This window comes from Pezoporus occidentalis, unplaced genomic scaffold, assembly GCF_034315485.1.
Source record: "Pezoporus occidentalis ecotype Australia unplaced genomic scaffold, CSIRO_AGI_Poc_V1 ctg150, whole genome shotgun sequence".
Classification (NCBI taxonomy): domain Eukaryota; kingdom Metazoa; phylum Chordata; class Aves; order Psittaciformes; family Psittacidae; genus Pezoporus; species Pezoporus occidentalis.
Window position 1 is genome coordinate 379,755 of NW_026913317.1, and position 21,734 is coordinate 401,488.

Sequence of the window (21,734 nt, forward strand, 5' to 3'; positions counted from 1 at the left end):
AGTTATTTGAAATCTCTCTTCTTAAAATGAAAGTGTAAACTTACATGTAAAACTACTGATGAGTAACAAAGCATTTTCAGTAGTCCTTAAATACATTATGGAAACGTAGAAGAATATTCCCTATCATGTTCTTGTGCCTTACATTTCCAGGTATACTGCAGTCATTAAATCCTGAAAATTGGCTCCAAATACATCAAAATTAGGAACTCCTTTGCACAACTTTCATGTTCAACTCTTCTTACAAGTTGATAATTACAGTATTTAACCTTACTCTCCCTCTGTTTATTAGAAAAAGGTTTTTTTTTAAAAAAAAAAACAAAAATACTGAAGCAGATGAAGCAGTTATTTTGACAAACAGTTTGAAACGTTCTCGCCTAAATTCCACAAATACAAAAGCCAGCTAAATAATCACCCTGACCAGATTTTCACACGGACCTCAGCCAACCTTCACAAAGGATAATTACACTGGTGTTTTAACATGGGGTAAAGAAAATTATAAAATTAGGGCATAAGAGGCACTATTCCTATTTTGAGAACATAGTAGAAAAATTGGCACGGGATTTTTATTGCCGTCATTAAGCAGGTTTTTCTTTTTTTACTTTCACATGGTTGAATTTATTTATTTTTTTCAGGCTCTTAAGCCTTGTGTTTAGTGGCATGAATCCGGGCAGAGTGGGTAAGAAACTGAGATCCCCTGATGTATTAATAGTATGTTTTTGAAGTTGTGGATATTTGTATCTGTTTTAACTCTGCAGCTTTTGTCACCTTCCCCCTCACTAACTCTCTCTCCCTATGCCTTGTGTCTGGTAGATGAAGAACATCCATTTAGATGCTGGCAGCGCTTTACAAGTTACTATGTTAAAGTAAGGACTATGAACCATTGGCTGGAGTAGGTCCATTGCTAGCTGAATCTTTTGGGGCACTGGAGTGGAATACTGGCTCTTCTGATGTGCCCAGATCAGGACCAGCCCATGAGCTAAATTGTCTACACAAAGTACATTGCCCCGTATCATTTCCATAATATTGTGTAGTAGAAGTAAAAGTACATTTGACATTTCATCCTTTCTTCTTTTACATATCTGTAAATACAGGGCAAAATGTTAAATTTTTCAGTTTTGTACTGCCTTAATTTGACTGTTTCTACGGAGTAAAATTCCAGAATTTAAACAGCAATGCTGCAAACATTTCTAGTCCTGACCTTTGTTCCCTCTTCACTGTAACAGTTGTATTCTGTACTGCACCATCCTTTCATGAGATATAACGTTTCAGTTGCAACACCAATTTTCAGTCAAATTTTTGTTCTGTTTCCTTGTGTTTTTTGTGTTTTCTGCAAATGGAGATGAAGAAGGAACTTAACTCTTCTGAGTTCAATGTCTATCCTGGTAATGTAAACCTATGTGCTAAAGGAGAGTTTCACTGCTAGAGAATACGTGTGTAAACAATAAATAGGCAAGTAAAGCAGTAGGTCTCTGGGACATTTATCTATTGTCTTGTCTTCTTTGCCAAAGGATCATTAAATTAAAAATTTAAAAAAAAAAAAAATTTCATTTAATCTTGCTTGCACTTTTCCAGGCCTACTGTGATTCATTTAAGACACTTAGAAATTATATTGAAAGGAGTTGTTCTGTGCAAAATACAGACATGAATTCATAGTTTTGTTGTGGGTTTTTTTTTCAGGATTCGTTTGACAGAATTTCACCTAACGCTGTACCCAAACCAGCAAGCTTCACTTAGTTTCAGCCCCATTACATCGTTTGACCCCAGTAGAAGTTTCCTCCGTTTCAACAAATCGAGCCCAAGTTTGTGTGACAGTGGATAGATGAGGTGAGCTGATGAGGGTCTGGGAGGCATTGCAGTCATAGTGGCAGGTGAGGCAGCTCTCAGTGAATGGATTTGAAGGACTAAATGTGAGGGTTTAGAAACAGGGGAATTGCCGTGGTGGATTACAGGCAAAGTCCATCATGGGAATATCTCAAGTTTGTCGGTAGCTATCAGAAAACACATTAGAGAAACATGTATGAAAATTGTAGCAACAATCAAAAACAAGCTGAGAAGAACTGTATCAATTAAGAATAGACCTGCTTTACAAAATCTGTGCTTCCTAAAGTTTTCTTTTGGTAATCTTAACCCAAGGCAGTTTGTCTTGTTATAATTGAATTGCACACACATCATCAGACTGGTATGAGTTTTCTTTTTTTCTTTTCCCGAGCTCTGCACTAGTGCGGTTAGACAATGCGTTCCCTATGACCTAGGAGTTATCAGCCAGTAGATACTGAAGCCAAGACGAAGAGCAAGAGCTATTTTTATTGTAATCAAGCAGCTTAATTGACTTTGAGACATTTGTTTTGGATTAGATATATTGGTAGGATTAAATTGTAGGTAAAGCTGAACTAGCTAAATTCTAGTACAATTCTGCATGTACTAGAATTTGGATAGCTGCGGGGGACTCGCATGTTACAAATGTACATGTTTCATTTTGATTGGTCTTTTAAGTTTTTAAAATTGTACTTGTCTTCTTGTTGCACTGTTTTTGCCAGTGCATAGGTTTTATGTGATTATATTTTGGTAATCTGTTAAATGAGACTGGGTCACCTTGCACCATGCAACATTTTGCTTCACTGCTAAAACTTAATGCCATCTTTTTATCTTTCACTGAGTGGGTGTCAGAGGACATAACATTAATATAAGCTGGCCATCTCTAATATTTCATGAATGGCCTTTAAAAAAGTCAAAAAACCAAACCAAGGAATTAAAAATTGACACTAGGCTAGTGAATTTAGTCACCTTTCTCAAATGTTGAATGGTTTTCCATTTATGTATCTCATCTATAACAAGGTGTCACAAGGCCTATTCTTTGTCAGGCTAGGCTATTAAAAAGCACAGGTGGCTTCCTCAGATTGAATATATTGTTTTTTCTCCTGGGGTGGGAGGGTAGAGAGATTTCCATGAAGAAGTCATCAGAAACTGAAGATAATATACCAAAATAAGACCAGTAGCTTTTCAGTGGGTTAGAGCTCTCTGTTAAGTACCAGGGTGCCTAGGATTTTGTGCTTCCTTGTAATTTTTTGTTTACCTTTCTTTCTGTGCCTTAAAAATTAATCTGTAGTTTCCAGCTCTATAGGGACGACAGGTAGATTAAATGAAGATCTTACATAGGGCTCTAAAAAAGTGCATACAATTAGTAAAGTGTGGGGCATCTGCCTCCATTTGTTATATACTGCATTTATCAGATGTCCAATTCCAAAATCATGTGGCAATATATACAGATGAGGATAGCTATGTGTATATTTATATTTTTTATGTTACATGTCTACAGATTTATTTAGAGATATCAGAATATCAGGTTAGATACAACTTTCTGTAGCAATATCCCTGCATGCTAATTTTTATATGTGTTACAAGATACATAATGCTTACTACTAAAACACACAAGGATGGTGTATTTTTTGCATTCTCTGATACTTAAGGGTGGAAGAACTTTAGTTGAAATTCTGAAAATTAAAAATTACAATGTCTAGTCCTTCATTGGACTAATTGTGCATTAGACTAAAGCATGGGAGAGAGAGGGATGGTTATGGCAGTGTGCAGAGCTTATCCATGAGCTAATGAAATCATGAAATAGTCTGGGTGATGTAGTGAGAGGATGTACTCATGTTTCAACTCTGAAGTGAATGTTCATGTCCAAAACTCGATTAAGCTACTAGTGAAACCTGATATCTAATTTATATATAGTAGTTTTGTAAAACAACGGTGTAAGAGACCCCTAAGATCAGTCATCTGTTATTGCAGATACCATGCTGTACAACCTCTTCCTTAAATTTGTTGAATTCCATAAATTTATAGAGTTCCATGCTTAGCATTGATTATCTCCACAAAACTGATAATTTATTTGGCAAAAATCAGTGTTAATAGGTTCAACTGTATTAGAATAGTAGAATTTTGCTAGAAATACTGACCAGGCAAACAGTTTGGTAGAGTTAATTCATTCTTAGTTTCTAACATAGGTGTGCAAAGAACTGTCAGTAGTTTCTTCCCTCCCCACATTTCTGCTGCCTTTTAAGTACAGCACAAATGCAAATCTGCCCTCAGTGTTGGCATCCCACCCAGAATTAGGTAGTCATAACAGACGCCTTGATTTCTTTGTAAAATGTTGGCTAAGATAGGTGGCTTTCCAGACAGATTTTTGTGAACTAGTATTGACTTACATAGAATAGAATACCAAAACTGAATGACGCTGTTACATTTCCTCAGCCCTTTAGACTCACTAACTGTTTGTTGTGGTTATTAATGTGGGTTCTTTTTAATTCACATATGCAAATGTAAAAATCTATCACCGTCTGACAATATGTAGATTTGTGGTGGTCCCAAGAGGACCTTGGGTCCATAAACCGGGGGCTTTATTATGTAATGCTACATAAATGCTGTATTTTCATCTGTGACAGATATAATCTTGAACCTGTATTTTTTGTGTTACTTAACTGTTTCAGAACATCATGTGTGAGAGAACGCATCAAAATGGAAATTGCTTCTACAGAGGCAGCAATAAATATTGGTTGGGTATATTGCATTGTTGGGCTCCATGTGTTTTAGGATGTTCTCAATTCTCTTGCCCTAATCAACACTGTAAATACATGCTGCATTTCCTGGTCACCCATTTGTTGGATTAACAATTTGAACCTTGCAGTTACTACCATACATTTTAATTCTTTACTGTATGTAGTCATGGTTATTTAAGACCATCCCCTAACAAAATAACTAAACTCCTGTCTTTTCCAGCTGTTCAAAGAAAGGTAAATTATGCAAATTCTGCATATTATATATGGGTTTAACTAGTAGTTATTTGAAGATTAGCTAGTTAAAAAGCTGAGAAGAATCTTTACATTCATTAAAATGTCTGTATCTGTTACACACAGAAATACAACATCTCATAAATATTGGAGGGGTTGTGTTTTGTTTTTTTTTAAAAGGTACTTTTTAAAAGTAAAAAGGTACTTTACCATATAACCTCCAGCAGAAATTAAAATAGTTTATGGCGCATTGTTGAAATACATCAATATTTGCAGTGATATATGATAAAAAAAAAAGAAAAAAAGAGCAATTGACATATTGCTTCTATTGAATACTCCCTGAAAGGATTTTGCTTGTCATTTTTCTTTTAAAGCCTTTGTAAACATGTAGCTTATGTCATTTTTTTATCTACTGTCTTCTATATGCTGTTGAGTTAGAACAGAATCATAGTTTCCTACCTTGTCTTTCATGTGAGCATAGTACTGTGATGGCCACATACCTTATTTAATTTTCGGGCCCTTTACTGTGTCAGTGATACTACTGCGTTTCCTGTGGAGCCTGAGTACTTTTATGAACAACTTTCCAGCACCAGATATAGTGTATACCAGTTTTTTATTGTATTCTTTCCTCTGTGGATCAATATGGATTTTAATTAACATCCTAATAAAATTACAGTAATGCTTAAAGGTCCCTCTCCCCCCTTGTATCTTGCCAGTAACTTGGTCTTCGGTAAGTTCCTATCATACTCTGCATTGTCAAGAACAGATATAATTGAAATCCCTTTTCATTTATCCTGAGGCAAAGACACTTTTCTTTCTTTCTTCTTCAGCAGATATGCGCAGAAGTTTGCTAACAGGGGGGAAGGAGCAACAAGCTTACTATGAACATCAAATATGACTTGATACAGTAATTCTTGGAAGAAGTTTCCACTATACTTGGAGTGCTATGACGTTGTTTCATTCAACTGCTTTTCCACATTGCGTTACATTAATAACCTCCTTGCAGTTTTCTTGGCAGATGAGAAGAGAGGGAGGCCTTCAGTAGAAAGTTGGATGGTGATTTTGAATGAATGAGAAGAAAGATGAGCTGTTAGCCTTAAAGCTTTCATGAGGTAGTCAGAACACAAAGAGCTATGAAGTAGGTCAGTACTTTTGTCTCCTTTTTATATCAGCTGTTCTGCAGAACTGCATTTACAAATGTTTAGCTTATATTCACACATAGCACCAGTATTTCTGTGTCTCCTCCTTGACTGTACACTATCTGAAATTCTATTCTGTTGTTTTTATCCCTTCTGTCATGTAAGGTTTGAAATCTCTTGTGCTAATAAGCATCTGATAGATCTCACCAGGAGTCTTGGCTTCATCTTTAGTCTTCCTTCATTCTAACAACTCTGCTTACAGTACATACTGTTCACAGGGTAGGTCTCACATATTGCTGTTCAGCTGCCAGGCTTTCAAGTAATAAAGCCTACATTTAATTTCTGAATTAGTGTAAATTTTGATTTTATGAGTGTTTTTCCCCTGACAGAAGACAAAGTCCAATGCCACATCCTTGTCCATGGCTGAAGAGTGCCCAGCAGTCTGGGAAATGAGTTTGTCACTGATCACTTAGTTTCTTAAAAAGCTTGCAAAAGATATGCTGTATCTCATAGTTTCTTCTTGAAGTGGAAGACCTTTATAGTGCTCCACCTGGTTTTTCTGTATGGGATTTCGAAATTTATCATTTATTCCACAATGCCATTTCTTTCCAAGGTTCTGTAACGGTGCTGTTAAAAAAACAAGTCAGCATTCAACACAATTTCAAGTTATATGCAGTCAGCCTCAGAGAGAATTTTATTATTTAATCCAGTTGAATTTTGACACGTTTTGCACTGTTAGACTTAAGAAGTTGAATACAGTATTAATCAAAGCCAGAAAGCCCATTTTCCCCCATGTGTTTGATGTTCAGTTGCCTAAATATGGTGTTGTTATTTGCCCAGGGTTCGTTTAGGCAGAAAGGTAAATTTGATGCCTCTTATGTTCTTCCTTTAAGGAACTGGAATAAGGTGCCCTATTCCTCCCATGTTATAGTACCCAGCAATCCCAAAGGATGGTCGCTTACATCCTTTAAGGCTTACAACTAATGCTTCCCACTATGAACACACAGGTAACATTATATGCAGTAGTAATGGAAGGGAACCTCAAATTTTATTACTGTCATATCTACATGAGCTATTAATTTCTTTCTATGTGTGTTCTCTGGTAGCACTTCAAAAATTACCACCACTTGCCTGCATTGATTAAAGCAAGTAGTGATCCTGCTGTGTTGTAACATGGATTGTAATCTAACTGGGTACCTTTTTCAGTATCTGCATTATTATTGTCCATTAAATCCATTAGACTTAAGGATAAAACTTTTAGATCACTCCATTATTTAGAACAACTTATACTTCTGCTTAACAAGTTGTCCTTTATCAGATATTACTGTCAGCTCTGCTGTATCTAGTATGAACACTGCATATATGCCATTACCAGCTTAGATGTCATTTTGTTAGGAGCTGCTGTCTCAGCAGAATGAGAATATTAATCTAAAATAAGTGTATTTTTTTTCCAAGCAACGTAAACAAATCTATCCTACTTAGGACTGCAGTGTCAATATTTTGTACTGCCTGTGTTGACTTATTCATTGTGGTTTTTGGCGTATGGGACAATTCTGAAGATTCCATTTCTGGCCTTTCATTTTTGGCCAGTTCAGGATATTTCCAGCCCTTCTCTTAGATATTTTTTCACCCCCTTGATTATTTTCTATACATACTTAAATCTACATTCTGAAATACCTTAGAAATTCCGGTATATTTAAACATAGTCCCATGTTGCATTAAAATTCCAGTCCTTGGTGATATAGGGAGTGGGTACTCCAGTAAATTTGTTTCATTCAGGACAAAAGCTTTAGCAATTAATGTTTGCCCAGTGATCTAGACTGCCTACAACTGCTGAAGCTTTTTGAGCTTTGACCTCAGCTTGCAGATTTTCCACTGATTGCTGAAAAAGAAAAAAACTGTATCTACTGGGAAAGGAAGAAAAGTTTGCTGAGCCTGTTTAGCAAAGGGCAAAGATAGCTGAAGACTGTTTTAGTCAGTTGTAGGTTCCTTTCAATACCTGAATGTCTTAAAGATTTATTCAGTGGCTACTTCTTAGCTTTATTATTGCTCAGGTTATTTGTATGTCTAAGTGATACCCTTATAAGATTGTTACGCCAGAAATACTGTCACTTACACACCTGTAGAAAATAAAAAGGGTTTCTAGTGCAAATCCTAACAAAGAAATGAAACAATGATTGACTTGTCAAATATTTTTTTAAGAAACACTTTGATCAGGTGTAAAACAGCAACTGGTTTAGACATAAAGTTCTTTACATATGTTCCTCATTCCAAAGCATCATTATACCTTCAGTTTGTCTGGTAGAACAAGTCAATGATACCCTCACCATGAAAGTTTTTTCAGTTAACTTCTTGCCTAGATTTGTTGCTTCCACTCTCTAGAACATACATGTTTGCTTAGCTTTAGCATTCAAAAATACTGGTCCTTGCTCAGAACTTTCTGGCCAGGCTCACTTGCTTTTCACCCCACTCCAGTTCAAAATGGTATTACCCTAATATCTTTTATGTCATCAAATTTGTCTGGCTGAAGAAAGTGAAAAAAAAACCAAAACCCTATTCTTTTCCAAAGGTCTTCACTGCTTCTGTGAATAATTCCTCTTTGCTACTGCCATTTCTTTGTTCCTACTATGCACACTCTGTACTACGGTTTCTGCAAAATTGTGCAATTGTTGCCTTTTCTTCCCTGTATGTTAGCCTGTGTATTTCCGCATGATAGTTATCAAAGCAGGTACAACTCCGAGAGAGTTGTTTGGTTTTCTTTTTTTTTTGTGTGTGTGTGTGTTAAATTTCAGCTTGAAATCGGCACACTGTCCTGGCCAGTGCTTCTTGTAACATTTCTTGTAATATTTGGAATTCTTTCTGATGTCTTTTAAGACTTCTGTAAGTATCCACCCTTTCCATCAAACAATTCTTGCTTCAGTAATGTCCACTAAACTGCATGGTTGCCTCTTTCAATCCAAGATCAATTCTCAGTCCACTTCTCTCTGGTTTCAGTTTTAACAGTTATGTCACTTGTTTTCGTTTATCACAGGAGTGCAGAGAACAGCATTCTTCAAATTCTGGAATAACTTCATAGCCACCTTCAAGTGAATTTATTGAAAGCTGATATGTGCTTCAGAGACAGTTGTTACCTAACACACCTGACTACCTTTCTCTTTTGCTGTCACCTTTTTCCTGCAGATACAGAGTTTCAGTCTCTTATTTTGGGAAGTAAAAGTTGATTTGGCACCATATTTATTCTGTTTATTTTTGGGGGGTGTTTTACTTACCTTTCTCTCACTCATGTACAACAAAGTGTGCAGTGAGATTTCATCACCTGATGTACACGAGAGCTCCACTTTATCTTTCTCCAAAATGAGAGCTCCTTGGCACTCCTGCAGATAACCCCTTTAAAGACACAAGGAAGGACAGCATGAAGTTGAAAGCCATGGTATCACCAGTTGCCTATAGGCTTATCATCTCTTGTAAGACTATTATCATTGGGTCAGCAGTCCAGTGGCAATCTTGGCATGCAAGGGAAAGTTTCCATTAGTTTCTGTCTTTCCCTAGTGGTAGCCCACCACAGGAACAGCGAAAGTTATATTGCTGGCTTAGTTTCACCCAAATATCTTTGCATTCTCCTGACATTGATTCTGTAGACCTTAAGCCAGAATTATCTGGCAAAATGTGGGCATGAAGGATGCCTGTGTCTAGGTCCAGGCATGTTGAATATTATTCTGAATAATCCTGCTGTTACTTAATATGGTCCCAATACCAGTGCTTGTGTGGCTAAAGTGCAAGATCTTTCTTCAGCTTATGTGAAAACAAAGCATTTAAGGGGATCTTGAGTACTGAGCGTAAGTTGCTGATGCTTTGTTAATCAAAATCCTTCGGTTTATGGGGAAATCGTCTGCAAAATTTCAGATATAAATTAAATTAGTAGTTGTAATACTAGAGAATCTTTCTTGTATATACATACGTTAATTGTATCAGTGACAAATCCTAAAGTGCACATGCTACATTTAATACAAATTACTTCAGAGATGGGTTTTGGTAGGTTTTTCTCTAAATATCTCCCCTCTTCCCTAATCACAGTTCTGCTGATACCCATATTCCTTGCCAGCCTGAAGTGAATTGGGAGGCTTTGCATGGTGGACAAATGGACAGAGTTCTCTTGGCCCAGTGACAGAAGTGGTTTGGAATGGGACATCCATCACTAATAAATAGCAGGAAAAAGGGTTATACATCAAGGTTGCCCATGTGAATCACTCCTTCAAATCTACTTCACTGCAAACAGGCCGAGATTTCTTTCCCCCCTCCAGGTTCACGGTTATGACCTTAGAATTACTTTTTTTTTTTTTTTCTTTTCTCCCAAATATTTTAGTGGGTAGGAGAACAAGTGTGGGGGGTTCCCAAAGAAGATTCTAATGCTTTAGAAATTATATGTCACAATGGACGGACATATTACTTACAGAGGGACAAAAGCGTAATCTCACAATGCAGTAGTGTTGTAGCAGTGAATTCCTGTGACCTCTGAAAATTAAGAGAGAAGAGGTTGTTGAAAAGAGTAAGTCTGGGCAGCCCTCTAGTACAGTTCTAAGATATTCTAGAATTTTAGAATAATATTTTTAGGAATAACACTTTTATTTCTCAGGTTAATAGGCAGAAAAAAACCCTAAAATATCACACAAATCTGCGATGACCTTGACAATTAGCATTTATAGGTCCAAGGGCAAAAGCAGACAGTTCTAAAATGAGCCCCACTAAGGCAGACTCCTCACAGGATTAGTTTTAGTTCTTGAATTTTATCTCTTTTGTACTGATTGCTTCAAATGATGACAGAAATTGGAAACATTTTTGTTATTCTGTAGCCAGGCATTTTCTCCTTTTTAGAAGAAATAGAAATGGCAACTGAATACTTATAAGAAAAGTTACCAGAATTAGATTATTACTATAGTTATCTTTGGGAGAATGGGGATTAAAGGGACAGATATTCTTGTTCATGAAATAAATTACACTTAAGATTCTGTGTTATGTATCATTTATGAAAATACATATTAATTTATTGTATAGTTTATACAACCAAAACATCTTATAAATGGTAGTGAAATAACACAGTAGCTGTTCGTTCCATTCACCAAAATGCTACCAACTGGAAAACTTAACTGCCTCCCCCTGTTAAACATTGTATCTCACATGCCCTTTTCTTGGTGTCATTTTTAGGGGCTTTTTGTGGTGCGTTTTTCTAGGCATTCTGGAAAAGTATTAATATTAAAAATATGATATTTTATACAATGTAACTTATGCATAATATTATAGTAATGTTATTATAATATAGAATATTAATAATTATTAAAAGTGCTTGGCCCATGTTTAAGGAAAAATATCTCATATGGACTTTAGAGTGGATGCTTCTAATGTTGAATGCTAGAGCTATGGAGAGCTTAAACATTCTTTGTCCATGCAATTAAAGCACATTAGTTCAAAGGCTTACACAGCTTGATTTTAAAATGCAGCTTGTTTTTCCCTGCAAAAGTCCAGTTGCCTCTTGTGGATCAAGTTGGAGACATTTAGGAAGGTCCTGCCCTCAACCATGAGTTATTGCTCTCAACTGGAAGTTGAAGAAAAGTACCACAGCTGAAGTAGAGGAAACCTTAATGTGAGGTGTTTTGATTTGTACTGAAGCAGACCAAAATTGCTCCTGTCTCAGGTGGAAAAGTTTGGTTTTGATGGATGGTCAGATATTAGGAGCTTTATGTGGTAAACTTTTTAAACAGTTGTATCTGCAGCTCTGCTTATGTCCCTAGTTTTAGATGAGCTCTCTTAATAAGGCTGTGTATCATTTCCAAAGTGAGAATGCAATAGGTGTTCATAATTTGTAAAAGTTACCATGGTGCTGCTGATGTAAAGGTATCACAAATAACAAATTGGAGCTGTGCTATTAGTAGTTTTCTGTTAACATATGCAATAAACATAAGGAACATTTATATGTCTTCACCAGGGTTCTGCTAAACTTAGCTATTGCATCTTATTTAGCCCTTAAGAATAAGTGATAGTAGTGACTTTCTGTAAAACTTTTTGTTCATTATTGTTTAACCAGAACAGAGAAAATAAACAGCAATGGGTTACATACTTGTATGTATGTGTCTGTGTAGATGTATGTGTATATACATACATATATTTATACACTTCTGTATTTCCACAGTTGTATATAGATATATATATGTCTGCATGTGTGTATGTCAAAGCATCGAAAGTATCACTACAAATCCATATAGTAAGGTATGCATGAAACATGAAAATTACAATGAATTACTGATTTTAAAAAAGCTTTTCTGGTATTAAAACCAGAATCTGCTATCAACATTATCACTAGTCCTCGCCCTTCCCCGTGAACTTAGTGCTTAATGTGATTCTTTTGGCTTTAAAATTGAAGAATTGTATTAGTTGCTTAAACTATTCAGTAAGAGGGTATTTCAAAAAGAAACATAAATTCTGAAATTCAGCTGGGACAGTTACTGTACTGTTGGTATTGTTTTGTCAAAAACTGATTTAAAATGAACTAGAAAATTGCCGAACTGTCGAAGTATGGGTTGTGGAAAAGTTAATATATTAAAGAAACACTATCATGAGAAGAAGAAGTGCTATTTTAAAAATGATATTTTAAGAAATTCACTTATACAGACAATAGGGCAAAATCATAATCTTTTATGAGCCCAATAAAGACTGCCTAGCTACTGCCACTTGATACAATACCTTTCTTATTGAACTTGGAAAAAATCCACTCTGGAAGGCTTTTTTTTTTTTTTTTTTTTTTTTTTTTAGCACAATATAGGCTTAGCTAGATTTTTAACTTCGAGTGGAAGAATGATGATAGTGTGATAAGCGTGCTTTGAACTGACCAGGCTGGTGCACAATACCCTGGACCACCATGTGCATGTGGTAATGTACATACAAGCAGAACTGGGGGCCCAGCAGCCTGGGTGCTTTGATTTGACATGCTGTTATTGCACTTGGCTATATTAGCAGTCTAATGTGGTTTGGTAATGGACTTATAGTAGTGTCTCTTTCAAAGACAGAAATACGCTTTTCTCTCTTCAGCAAGACTTGGGGATGTTATTTTTGCTTTAGAGATAGACTGTGCAAGTAGGTGAACAGGAAGTAAATCCTTCTTGTTTTATTTGATGTGTCTTCTTGTGACTGGCCCACTGTATACAATGCTCATGTGACATTTTGGAAGATCAAAAAATGAAATGTCATTTTACTTTAGCTCACTTGTTAATGTTTATTTAAATAGTTAACTCAGGCACATAGAATAAAGACAAAAGATAAGAATTATTAGTATTTGTACTTTGCTTTGTATTTGTGAGCTGGTTGTTCCTCTGAAAACCACCTGGTGATAGTAAGACAAAGTAAAATATTTGCATTTCCTATTCCTCTTTCCACATGACTCATTTATACTACAGTCTATTCTTGCATGTCCTTATTTGTGGTGTGCAAGTCACTGCAAGGGTGTGGGATGTTTAATTCCTGGTAACCTACCAAGCTGTAAAAAACTTGCTATGATGTGTTGGAAATACAGATATTCATGCAATGTTCAAATAGAGGAGAATACTGGTGTTATTTTATAAGGAAACCTACCTTTAAAGGGAAAACAGAGTTGAAAAGACTTCCAGTTGAAACTGTAATCTAAAATTATTTCAAGCACCACCCAGCATTATTGCATGTGAAGTATAATGATGAGGCTTTCTGAAGTCAGTTGGCTTTGATCATAGGCCAATATCGTAGAGAAAATCGAAGTCCTATCGGTGTTGGTAACAAAGTTCCCATTGCCTTCAATGAACTCTGAGTTTAACTCCTATTAAATAACTGCTCTTGGTCATTTGTAGGTGCTTAGTGGTGCTTTCTTTCCCATGTACTGTCATGGTGTCTCTGGCATTCCCCCTCTCACAAGAGAGTTTGCATGCAATCCCATGCAGCATAGAAGGGTGTTTACTGGAGACACCTGCACTGAGTCTGAGCTGGCCTCAAAGAGGTCAGCAGAGCAAAAAGGAGGGCAAAGAGAAGAAAATGCTTGATGCATCTACAGTATTGAAAGAGATCTCACTTAAACTATATTAAGCTGAAATGATCACATTTCAAAATATATCGCTTACATTTTTAATTGAATTTTGCCATCATCTTCAGCAAGCATTGAATAACTTGGAAAGTATTGCAGTCTGTGCTTGTTTATAGCATAGCGGCTGTAGTTAGAAATTAATTACAGTACTGTTTCTAAATCATAATGCCTCTCCAGCAAGAAAGCTGTTGTGTCCTTAGAAATAACCCCTTTTCTGCTATAACAATTTTTAAATTATATCCTCTATGGGCCATTTAAGAATCAGCAAAGGGTTCAAATGTGTTTCCTTGCTTGGGAGCCTGATTCTGCCTTTCACTCATCTCTGCACCCTGCCTGCTTCTCCCCACCACTTGGTCTGAAACCAGTTGTCTTCTTACCATGTCCTCGCACCTGCTTCGCTCCTCTGTACCCAAGTGCCTCCCACAAGCAGCAGAAGGCTTCTCTGGGGAAGGTGAGTCCAGCTGCTTTGGCAGCCTGCTGCTTTAGCAGCTGAGACCCAGCTCTCTCCTTTGGCAGAAACAAAGCAGATGTCGCTCATCAAAATACGTTCACGGTGGTAAGCATGGGAAAATGAGCCAATGGAAATGCAATATGAATGACTTGTAAAACTGCAATTATGATTAACACTTCAAGTGCTATTTACTTTAACATTTGACCAAGGTAACGCTGCTAATTTCTTCTAGCTCAATGTGAAATTTAGAATCTGATTGTTCTAATTGGCAGAAAAGGGAAAGCTGCCAAAACCACGCACTGATTTACCTCCCACTTGATTCTGTTGACGTCACTGAAGTTGCACAGTTGTTAAAGTTACTTTTGGGTTTCAGCTTCTTTCTGTAAACATCTGTCTCTGATCTGAAAGCTCAGAATTTAAGATCCTTCAAAACAATGCTGTGAAGCAGATGAGATGAAAAAAACCCATTAGCTCATCTTTTGCAGCTCTGCAGTGTCCTGCAATTCTGGGGATAGTGGCTTAGTTGATCTTTACATATTAAAATCACAGATGAGCCAACCACCAGAAAACATCAATAATAGCTAAAGGAAAAGACATCTGTGAATTTGATAGGGACCATTTAAGTATCATAGCCTATAGAAATAACATATGAAGTATTTGGAGAAAGTAGTTTAGCTCTACCACTGAACATTTTCAGGCTCAGACACTTACAAAGATTACATAGTGACATGAGAGTGGACTGGTCTAATCTAAAATCCATTAGGCTACCAGATCTATCATTAAATCAGTAAAATCCACCTCCTTAGCCCATAGACTAGTGTGATGCATAGATGGCAGAGTGAAGTGGGGAAACCTCTTAGTCCCATGAAGATATTTGTCATTGTAATAGGGAATAAACTGAAGACCCCCATGTAACATGGAGCAGAGACAACAGCCTTGTTGTTTCTGTCCCCTAAATCTTTTTCAAGAAATGGAAATTGCAAGTACTCTTGGAAGCAGCAGGATCAAGGGGAATGTTTTTTTTTTTCCCTTCTTTATCCCTCCCAAGAGTACACCAACCTCTTTCCAGAGAATTGTTATGTCTTCTTCCACTGGAACCTTTGCAGACTTTAGTTTGCAAAATTCCTCTGTGTTTCAAATAGTGCTTTTGTAAGAAGTGGTATAGGTTATGCATGGGCTGTTTTATCCCTTTGCCAAATGTGAGGCTCTAAAGATATTTTCCTTTGTCATACTTTATATTTCCACATCTTTTCCTGAGTAGGCTTAAAAAAAACACCAAACAACACCCCCCCCCCCCAAAAAAAAAAAAAAAAAACAAAACAACACCCCCATGCGCTCCCTACTCTCTATTAGGACAAGTTCTTACAATTTCTCATGAACAATCACCTGTCTCAAAATGTATTCTAGTGCAGACTGTTTGATTATATGTGTAAACAGCAGGATTGCAAGATCCAGGAAAATATTTAATAACCTTTCAAAAAGTAGCATAGGGTTTGAGCCAAGCAGCTTTATAATGTCAGTATATTGTGTAGCTAAATCTGGTGCAGGGGTGCTGGTTAGTGACACTGGCGACATTGGCTGGGGTGATAGGCTGCTGCCTGTGGGCAAAGGGGCAGAAGTAATGGTAAGAGTGTGTACCTTCTGTCAAAGCCTAGCTGCATTTTTCAATTGCTTATAAAGAAAAATAAAGAATTTTTAGCATGGGATTGATCAATGTAAAGATCAAGACCCCTTAAAGCTGATGAATCTGGAGTTAGCCTGCTGCCTGTTGACATTATTTCTTTCACACTATCAGAAATTAGACAGTATTGGACAGCTAAAGCAATGAAAAGTTTGGTGATTGTTTATGCCATATATGTTGCTTAACATACTATCAAGTTTTGAGATGACCTCTGAACAGCAGGGATCAGTTGTACTGAGTCTTTTAATTGCATGTGCACACATATTTTTTACGTTATTAAATATAGTTTTGACATCATTTTCCCTTTTAGGTTTATAAAAAGTGGCCCATCTGGAATCTTTATGGCTTATGCATCTGCTAAGGAATGGTATCTACTGTGTGCTATCTTAGCCCAATGGGCATGTGAGGTCATATGGCTTTTTCATTTCCATTTGTGTTGTCTTGCTTAGGCTCCGGGTGAAGAAGGGATGTGGACAATGACACTGGCTTAGCTCGTTAAGCCAAGGTAATTTGATTGTGTGGCCGAGTCTTATCAAGGCCAATCAGTGCGATAGTTTCGGAAAGAAGAGCTGTCAAAGGACTGACATCCTTGGAGTAACTTTTCAGTATTCTTCAGGCTTTTCTTTTATTTTCTTTTTTTTTTTTGGTGTGTGTTATATTTGAACATTTGAAGACTTGGATGGCAATGCTTAGGTAGATAAGAGATCTGTCTCTTGGGGAAAGTGAAGGAAGAGGGTAGTGGATACCCTTAATTTTTTCTATGTCAGTCTCCAAGTTTTGTTGCATCCCTCAGGTGTTTTGTCACCCTATACAAAACTCACTGGTGGTGCTATCACACACCGCACAGCAGAAATAACTCGTTTTGTTCCCGCTTAGCACTGTGGATTCACACCCTAAAATACTTCTAGTTAAAATTTGGCCTTGGAGAGCTGGCCTTCTCAGTTGTGGTGGCAGGGAAGGCTAACAGTTTCCTTGGCTGGAAGGCATCAAATCAGATAAACAGAAAACAGGCCTGGAGAGTAGGAAAGCTCTTGATGGTGATTAGTTGTCATCCTGCTTGTCAGAGCAAATGAAGAAGAGGAGCACAATGTTTGCACTGTTTGAACAAGCCTCAGAGAGAAAATTAGATGGCAAATGTGATCATAATTTGCCTGCCTTTCTTGAAACTCCCATGGTGCTATTAGTGTTTTTCTTTTTTCAGGTAAAAAAGCTTTAACAAGTACATACTTCTGCGGAAAGTGAAGTGCACTGAGGTTGTTCACAAACATGGTGTGTAAAGATTTCTGTGTTTTAAGTGATAGTGCTTATTGTACCTACATCCTGCAAGCTGGTGCAAGGTGTGTAATGCCATTGGAGAAGATAATTTATTTCAATATTGCACGTGATGTGGGAAAAAAAGAGATAGCTATCCATACAAGTATGTATTTAGACAGGTATGCATGTATAAAATAAGCTTGTGTCTGCGCTTTATATTGAGCTTGGTTGAGTACTGTTGATAAGCCAATTATGGTATTTTTGAAAGGTATCTGGAATGTAAATTCTTCTCTCCTATTATCCTGTGATAATGTGCTGTGGCAGGCTGTGCCCCTTACTGAACTGCCAGCACACCTAAGGTGACCACAACTGTTACTAAACAAGAAAATCAGCACTTCTGTGTTTTGTGTATATAGAAATGTGGAGTAACCTGTAGCATTTAGATAATGAGTTTGGGGTGGAGATGGAGAAATGCTACTTGCAGTTGATTTTACACATGAAAGTATTTCACACATAGCAGAAATCGTTAGTGTAAACAAGTATCAATTAAGAGAACAAGTATGAGCATTGTTGGAGAATAAGGTAAAAGCTGTGATGTGAAAGGCTGTCTTGGGCAAAGACAGATGACTGACAGTGAAAAGATTTAAAGTATTTTGATTGCCTTGCAATGAAATCTAAACCTGTGGAAACTAATAAAAATTGACTGAGCTTAATTAGAGACGTATAGGAAGCAAAAAAACCTTTGTTTAAGAAACAAGTGCTTAGACTGTCTTATCTCTTATTACTAATTACCCAACTAGATGGAACATCTGACTGTATCCAAAATCAGAAATTTCCTCATTATGTTGTAAAATAAAATAAAATAGCAAAATTTGTGGATTCACTATATTACTATGACATAAAGTGTAATGACAGGAGAATGTAAAGAGGAATGTATTTATTTTTATCTCTTTATAAAATCATTTTTGTATGCCAGGAAGCTCAGACTGGTCTTGCTGATTTCTATCAAATTACATTTGCCTATGCATCCCTCTTTATCCATCTTGGTAAGGACCCACTGGTAGAGTGTGCTGCTAAAAGTCCAAAGCCAGAGTGTCAACATTACCTAATGTGAAAAAGAGAAATTATACTAAAGCAGAGAAGTGCAGTTCTCGTATGTAGCCTCTGCCTGGCTGTGGTGCACAGAGTTTAAGGAATTACAGTGGCTTTTGGTGTTTCCTTTAGAAATGTGCCTTGTTCTGCATCATCTCCAGCAAAGCTCTGTGATGGACATAGATATTCTCTATCGATCTACTGGGCCTGCTTCAGACAGAAACATGTATGGGGTTTTGTTCCTGTGTATTTTGGATGAGCTCAGAGCAGTAGAATAAATGAAAAGTGTGCTTCAGAACATTCATAAACTGTATTGTGCAAATACAAGCTGGTAGGTATATACTTTGGTGGGTGAGGCATTTTTTACCTTTATTTTAATCTACTGAAGTTCCGATGAATCAAATTACATGTGTAATATAGCTGGCAACCTGGTAGTGTATTCCATGTTAGTAATCCACAGTGACAAGCAATTACACTTCATTTTTCTTTATTGACTGTTTGAGGCTTTAAAATATTTATTTGACAATTTTATGTCTCCTTTTTTTTTATTTTTAAAGATATGAGTAATTAGCAGGATCATACACTAATGATTTTTAAGCTGTAGTAGAAAGCACATAGGATGAACCGTGATGTGAAATAAATTAATTAAAATCAATGTTATTTCAATGAATACTAATTGAATTATTAATGCTTGGATCAGGGTTTTTCCCCATTTTGTGATTATTCAGCTTGTTGGCCGATGTATGCATTCCTCCAACTTCCTTGGTTGTTTTGTTGGGTTTTTTTAGTTCTCTCTTGCCCCTCATTAAAGGAATATGCTACCAATATCAAATAGGGGATAGGGACTTGCTCATGGCCAATTTACTTTTTTCAGTGCTGTCTTGGTTGTTGTTTCCAATCCTGAGTACAACAGCACACAGTCTGTTGCAGAAGTAGCCTAAAAGCTCTTCAAATGAGCTATGATCAAAAGTGGGGTGGGCTGGCATCTGAAGGGCTGTGGTGTGAGTCTGTAGCTGCAGTTGGGATGGGCTGTCAGGAGCTACAGAGCCCTGAAGCCTAACGCTGCTTCTGCGAGCTCACTGCCACTGGGCTTCCCACCCTGCTGGCCCTGTGCGCTCAGATGGATGGTGGAGAAGAGCCGTGGAGAGCCTGCTGCCTAGCTCTGGGCTGAGGAAAGTTGTTCTCTTCTCCTCTTTGCCCTGCTTGCTATTCATATCCCTTCCCCCAGGCTACTGGATCATATGATTTCAGCTGAAATAGTTTAAAAGTTCCTCCGTTTTGATGCCAACAAAAATGCAATATTTTTTTTTTCTGCCAGTTCTCTGGGGTTTTTGTTTTTGTAACTTGAAGGGATAAGCTCAGGGTCCACGGCAAAGACTGTTATCCCACTGAATTTGGAGAGTGGGTGCCTCCATCCCCCAGTATTTTAGCAATCAGATCATTAGAAAATATTGTATCAAAAATATGTAATTCATCTCAATTATTTACTGCAAACAGAACAATTTTGTGTGTGTGTATGTTTGCACAGAGCAGAGGAGACAGCATTTCTTGGGGTTTTTAGTCTGTTTTCAGGAAGTCCAGTGTTGTAACTGGCAAAGATAGCTGTTTCTGCAACAATAGTGTAGGTGAAGCAAAACATCATTTTTTTTTTCCCCTCTAATTAATAAATGTTGTCCAGAAAGCACAAAACAATTTGAAAGGGTTCCTAGAGTAGAGGATCGTCAACAGGGCCTTGGGAAATGAACAGTAATTTTGGAGACTGCTAAGGAGGAGCTGTAGCTCATACTATTGAGAACTTTGGGCTAAACATCTATGAGATGAGCTTCCAGTATGCTACAAAGTACAAGTGCTGTTAAAATACCTGTAGCACATAAATAGGGAAGCACAACAACTCAGTGTATTATGGATCTTCAGAGAAGGTAATGCTTTTGAACAACATTTATTTAAATGTTATTTGTTAGATTACAATACATTATCATGGATTCTCAGACACAACTGAGCTGTTAATTCTATTCTTTTCTTGCCAGCTAGGATTTGGTCTTCAATTGAAGGCATTGTATGTCTCAGGAGTAAAGTGCTTAATGTTCGTGTCTTAAGCGGTATCTGTAGTTCTCTGTTACGTGCAGTAGGGCTTTTTCACTTCACTGCGAATCAGCAGTACATATTATTTCAATTATTTATTGCAACTGCTACTTACAGAAACTGCGTTGACCAGTAGTATGAGTTGCATTCCTGTAATGCTTTCTGTAGCACTCTGAAACTTTAGAGATTTGTTATAAAACATGGCTTATATTGGAAAACATCTTGGGCAGACCTATTGTCACTGCATTCTGAGTGGAGAAATTAATTTGTCCAGTGCCTATGTGCCTGTCCAGTGCCTGTGCACTTCCAGCCTTCCTAGCAGTGGACACAATATCTTTCACATGTATTTCTTCACATACCCTTTCTCTTAATTATCATCTCTACCGGATGAGACACTTAAAATACACTGGACATGCTTACAGCCCTGCTGTCAAACAAGAAAAGTTTCATGAAAGTACTTTATTCATTTATTTCTCTTTTTTACTTTTTCCTTGATTTTCTGCCCCTGCTGATCTCCCTATCTCTGTTGCTTGATCTGAATGAGATTTCTGATATGTTGTGTAACAAGTTTTTAGTGGTATCTAGCCATTCACCAAAGTAGTTTTTCAACACTGCTAGCAATTGAAGGAGGAAGGAATGTAACTTTTCTTCACATCAAAGAAACCATTCTTTCTTTATTTGGCAATAGCACTGGGAACAGCTTGGTGCACTTAAAGTATCTTACAACTTGCTGCTGCTGTAGTGGCAGGGGATTAATCAGTCCTCCAAAAGAAAGAATGAAATGACTCACATGTGGGACTTGGCATAATACAGCAGCCAAGTCCCAGATCGTTCCTGCTATAAACCTTAGTTCTCCACAGCTCTTCCACATAATTTCTCTGTAGATATGAGTTAAATGCTGTCATGCTAGACTTTTACCCCAACACTAAGGATCCCAAAGAACTTGTGGTTTAAATGGGTTATCCATATTTGAACATGATTACTTTACAAATACTTAGGCAAAGAGTATGAGTTACTACAAAAGATTTACCCCACTGCTTCTCAGTTAGATAACACAAGCTGTTTAGGCATATCAAGGGTTCAAAATTCCTTTGAGTCTCTGATCTACAACATTCCTCAGATTATATTCTGATAAAAGAGAGAGAGAGAA

The 21,734-nt window shown here is 37.1% G+C and overlaps 1 protein-coding gene across 3 annotated transcripts in view; it reads left to right on the forward strand.

Moving 5' to 3' along the window:
* FIGN (fidgetin, microtubule severing factor) overlaps positions 1-21,734 on the forward strand; it is a 103,519-nt gene that overhangs the window by 34,083 nt on the left and 47,702 nt on the right. The gene's annotated exons all lie outside the window — the stretch shown is intronic.